The following is a 6,000-nucleotide window of genomic DNA, read 5'->3' on the forward strand; positions in this document are numbered from 1 at the left end:
GCATTCCTCTCCCAGGGGTGCATGTCTTGCACACATTGCCTCTGCCTTTCTCTCCATATAGCACCAAACAGGCACACAGCATCACAAAGCAGAAAGGCAGCAAGCACTATGCCATACGTTTCTGGTGAGAAAGCCAACCACAACCAGGTGTGGACTTGCTAGTCCAGAAAAGTCCCCAATTGGAAGCATTCAGCTCAAAGAAACATTAACACAGAAAAACATTAACACACCGCCCCTTGCCATCACTGCCAAGATACATGTTTTTATACTTCATTATTCTTGTAAATCACTGCGGGTTTTATTTTTGTTTACTGTGGTCTTTTTTGTTGTTGGTGTTTTGAAATGTCACAGTCTTTATTTTCAGTGCAAAAAAAAAAAAAAAAGGAAAACATGCATTAATCAACACTCATCACATGGGAGTGAAAATTATTATCACTGCTTTAAGCAGTAGGACAGTAAGCAAAGAGGCAGCAGTTAAAAGCTGTGCTGGTCTGCAAGTATTTGACTTGCAGAACTCAGTGATAAAAGGATGACACGTCTGGGGGCCACCAGACAAGTATAACATCCACAGAAGTCACTGGATCTAATTTTTGAATCAAGCCTTAAGGGAAGAAGAGGAGAAACAGAGACGAGAATGAAGCGGCTGCTAGAAACATGAAAAACCACAAAGGAGAGTATGACAGAGAGAAGGGGAAATGTTGAAGTCACCAGGAGAAAAAAGAAAGCAAAAAACACACACAATAAAGATATGAAGAAAGGAGTCTCAAACTGTCAAAGTTATCGCAGTTTTATATGATGTATTAATGAAGCAGAGAGAATGGGAAAAATAACCCATAAACTGGTTTCTGCTTTGGGCAGGAGTGCAGCCTGCAGGTTATTTATTCCCTTATTTCAAGCTCTGTCGGTCAGCACGGTTCACCACGGGGAGCCCCTGACCTCCCTCCCGCATGCCCTTGTACAACTCATTTCAGCTGCTCTGGTGACCAAGGTTCTTCGGTCACACAGCGACAGCCCCAGGGGCTCCATTTCCATGCCCTCCTTTTGGCTGCTAACACCTAAACCTGACTAACCACTAACCACCACTGCACATCTAGCCACGGTCATAAACACTACTTATTCCAAACCACTATTTATTTATTGTTTTTAAGTGAAAAATATTGGTGTGCTTTTTTAAAGTTCCTTTTTTTTTTTTTTTTTTTTTTTTTGTATTATATTCATGAGCTGAAGTGACTTTGGGCAGTCACAAACCAGTTTTTCACTGCACTGTGAACAGATGGTTGTTCCGAGAATACCGGCATCCTGGCAGTGTCACACAGCCTTGACCTTCCCAAGCAGCACTGCAGACATTTTATTCAAAGCCAAGAAGAAAAGAATCACTTCCATATATCCAATATTTTCTGGGTTATTACAACACGGCCCACGGCAGCGGACGATGCAGACACTCACTGCCTTCAAGGAAAACCTGAAATCTGACTTAAAGAAAGGAAGAACAGCCTCTGGAGTTATTATGCTGTTCTGGTGCTGAGCATCCAACATCACATCTGATCCTCTTGGTTCTATGCTGACAAGGTCTTAGGAGGGAAGACAGTTCCAATTGTTCTGCTTTTTAAAATATATACATATATATATATTATTTTTTTAATAGAAAAAATCCTATTTTTAACATCGCCTTTTCTTTACTTTTCCCAGAAGCCACATGAAAATCCAAGTTGATTTTACTGCACTGGTTTTTGTCAGATCTACATCCTTAATCACAAGGAAAAGATTCTCTTTCCCATTGTCTTCCTGGGGACAATTTTGCTTTTATTTTAAGCACATGTGAAATGCTTTTTTCCCCTCACCGCAGTCTGCAAAGAAACAGAAACGTCAGGGGACAGCACCCAGGCAACAACACTTGCCATTAGATCAATACTGCATTATAACTTAAACATAAAAATTACGCCTTCTTTAGTTTCCAGTTCATGAAGAGCGGCATAAATATCCACACAGTCTTTCAGGGGGATTTTGTGCCAGTTACTCACTTGATGTTGTTCTAAGAGAAAATGAAAAGACACCAGCCTTCCTGCAAGCACCAGCTTTTGCCTATGAGATATAAAATATCATGGAAGGATTGTGAAACAAGTCCAGTGTTAAACAGAGAAGGTGAACACAATCTCAGCTGGTGCCCTCTCTGAGGGTAAGAAAAGAACTGGGTTGGATAAGGCAAGTTGGATGATAAGAAAAGAATTGGGTTGGATAAGGCAAATTGGATGGAGTCAAATAGCTCCAACTCCATTGCCCTTTCAAGACAGCCATGTGTGAAAAGTGGTTGGACTGAATCAGTGGAACTGCTGAAACGCTGCTTTAATGCAAGAGGCAATTACAGACTTATGAGGTGTGAGCACTTCTGAGCAAAATACATTCCATTTTGAAGACAACAGCGTGTGAAGTGATGGGCCATCTTGAAAAAGGCAAAGCCAATTCTTTAGTGTAAAGCATACTGCTTCATGCAAGTAGCCCTGGGTACTCTCGTGCTTTTAAAGCTATTGAGAAACACTCATTATGCCTCTGACTCAGAGGTTTAACTAATTCAGAGCAAAGCTTTGTAACTGGGAAAGCAGTAGAGGGAAAAGAAAGCTCTGCTCAGGTCTGTAACACGCCTCCAGTGTAACATGTTCACTGCGGGCAGAGGAATGGGTTCTCTTGTGTTTTACATATGGCACAGAGAGTATTGGGGAAAATAAAAGGCACTTCTGCTGAGGGGCCATGAGGAGAACAGGAAAAATAATAGTAATTGAGGTTCAGAAATACTTTAGAGAGTGAAGTGCAGAGTTTGTCATCCTAAAGCCAGGGCAGCGGGACAGGTGTGCTGCTAACCAAACATACAGAGATGGTCAGCAGCAATGCAGTCCAACAAATGCAGCAGCATCAACAGTCCACGCTATGCCAAACGAACAAACAAAAAAGAAAGAAAAGAGAAAAAAAAAAAAAAAAAAAGCCATCTTCCTTTGGAAGTTTCCTCACTACTTCATCATTTAACTCGGGGTGATTCCTCTCAGTTCTTTGATGACTGGAAGAAAAGCAGAGCTTTCCTTGATGATTGGAAGGAAAGCTCTCAACCCAGAGCACAGGATAACAAACCACCTAAGCAGCGATCCAAATTCAAGCAAATGGAAAACTGGCCCTGGAAGCATTCATCACATTTTTCCTGACTTCATAATTTTACTTCAGCTGTCAGCACATCAACATGGAATAATGCTGTATGCTCATAGTGCCATCTGTATCAAAGTACAAAATCTACCAATCAACACGAATGTCCAGAGAACACTTCCAATTTGTCACAACAACCTTCAAAGCTTGACAGAAAATCATGCAAATTATTTAGTTTGGAGCTCTGTCTCATGATGGTTTCCTATTCTGCCAATATCTTTCTAAACATTTTAGTTTGTGTTTCCTGTATTTCTCAACAGATCAGTTGAACTGAGAGATTAGAACCTACCACAGGCTTGTCTTGCAATTGATGCTCCCATTTAGTATTTAGTATTACATGCAGGTTGGCTTTGCAAGGCACATCTCTATGCTTATTGCTTTGCAAGGCAATCTGCTCTCAGCACAGAGTTGGCTAGATACATTCAATATCAGGAATCACAGATTACGTTGGAAGTCTATAGGAAAAGCTCAGCTTAAATCACAGCCATATGGCTGCACAGGAGACCACCTTGCAGGGCAATGGGCAGGCTACTGGAATGCGCTTTTAAAGGCCACACAGTAACCAACTGTCTGTATGGATTTTACAAGTGGAAGCCAATAAGCCAAAAAGGGAAGCAAATAGTCAATATCCATCACTGATTAGAAAAACACACCACGTGCCTCTAAAAAGAATTTCTAAAATCATTACTGGAAGAACTGCTGAGAGATCCATCAGAGAACTCAGAAAACTCTCAGGATAAATGCAGCCACTGCTGCTTTAGGCCTGGATCCTGCATTTGCATTAAAAACTCGTTAAGATATTTATAGCCAAAAATGGGAGAAAATAAGAAAAAGAAATAAACCTGCTGGGTGTTAACAGCCCATTGTGGATACTACATTGGGCAACACCTTTTCTAAGAACTGTGCTGGGCATCAGGAATGAGCAGCTGAGAAGTCAGCGAGCCACAGCACTGCTGGCAGCCCTGCTACGTGGAGCTCATCTGTCCTTCTCCAGGCAAATGGGACCAAATGCCGCATGCAGCAAGACAGAGCTCTGACCTGACCCACGCACATCTGCTGCAGACTGCAAAACTTATTGCTGTTTGGCCTGTGACCGGCCAGACAATAAATACAGCCTCCAACAGCAAGAGTAAAATACGCTCTTTGTGCAGCAATGCAGTCAGGCCCGGACCCTGCAGCTGAACCGTGCAGCACAGCCTTCACAGCTGCTGTTCCCACAGACCCCCTGCAAAACCAAGGCTGTAAGTGTCAAATATGGAACTGACCATTTTCTTTTCCAAAGAGGATATGCAAAAAGTACTAATAGTAGAAAATAAACAAATAAATAAATTAGACAAATCAACCCAACCAAAGAACATCAGCAAAACAAAACAAAAATACACCAAAAAAGAAGGTAGCATTTATCAAAATGAAGTTCTACAAATCATCACCTGTTTTGGTTCTATGATCCCAGCAGCTCTAACAGCTTTGTATCCATCACTCTCTGACCTCACGGCCCTCCCAGAAGCGGGCGCAACCTCTGAGGCACTCAGCAGACACACAGGAAGGGCAGGAGGAGACTTTCTGCTTGTGTCACTCAGCAATGGACTCGAACATTACCTCAGCATCCATCAGCGATAATGCAGCATCAATCGCATGGAAAGCACTGATGGAAGATTTCTCTTTTTTCGATGCAGCTAAAAAAGGCAGCGTGACACTCTCTGAGGTGCACAGCATCACACCCAAAGGCGAGCTGTGCAGGTGACTTTTGACTTTGGGAATTAAAAGATGACCTTTGGAGGTGGAAAACAACGTATTCAACTCTTAAACTACTTAATAAGAGAAATGCAAAAGTTAATTAAAAAAAAGAACAGCGGGCTCTGAAACAAGCAGAATAAACCCGGATTTCAAAGTGTTCTTGCAGTTCTGTTGACTTATGGCAGAGCAGCCATCACATTTATTCATTTTGTTCATTTACTTGTTGGCATAAATGTACGCTACTGACAGCAGTTGCTAGGAAGAGGACACAGCATGCCCAGATACTGCAGAAAAATTCTATATTCAGCTCTACCCATTACATTATAATGTTTGAAACTAAAGCTTCCCTAGAGCAGAGTTGCACAAAAATTGTTTTGGATAGGGAATAAAGACACGTAGATGCCTCCAGCCAGACCCGCACCCACAGCAATGTAAGCAAGCAGTTTAATTACCAACAGTTCTAACACAGTGAGATACACAGTTTTTTAATTGATCACACAAAGATAAAACCAATCAATAAAATAAAGAGCACGCTTGGAATAAAACAAAGCATAACCTTGCATAGAATACATTCTCATTAGAAGAAACTATGACTGCTTCAAAACAACCCCTGAGGTACCTTTGTGACTTGCAATTTTTAAGCAAAAACAGTTCTGTGCAAATTATGGAAAGCAAATACTTAAAGAAATAACCACATCTGGCGGCCCCTCAAAGCTTGATGGAAATGATTTCCAAAGCATGGGGGAAGGGGGGAAGGAAAAAGATCACTAATACCAAGAGAAAGATTGCTTTTGAGACATTGTGCAGAATGACATTTCAAGTCATACACACATCAGTGCTTAGTTAATGATTAATGTGGAACACTCTGCTAGGAGAGTGTATTAAAGCTGCATCTATTAAAACCATGAGGTATCTATCATACTGCAGGAAGATTTAGGTGAATTGGTGGTGATCTGCTTCCACTGTATGTCCCAGCAGAATGAGTTCTGCAAGCTCTAGCAGCCATTGGATCAAGTCCGTAGCACCTGCTCCAGGCTAAGAGCACTGGACTCAGAGTTAAAGCAGGTCCTTTGG

Source organism: Coturnix japonica, chromosome 12, assembly GCF_001577835.2.
Source record: "Coturnix japonica isolate 7356 chromosome 12, Coturnix japonica 2.1, whole genome shotgun sequence".
Lineage (NCBI taxonomy): Eukaryota > Metazoa > Chordata > Aves > Galliformes > Phasianidae > Coturnix > Coturnix japonica.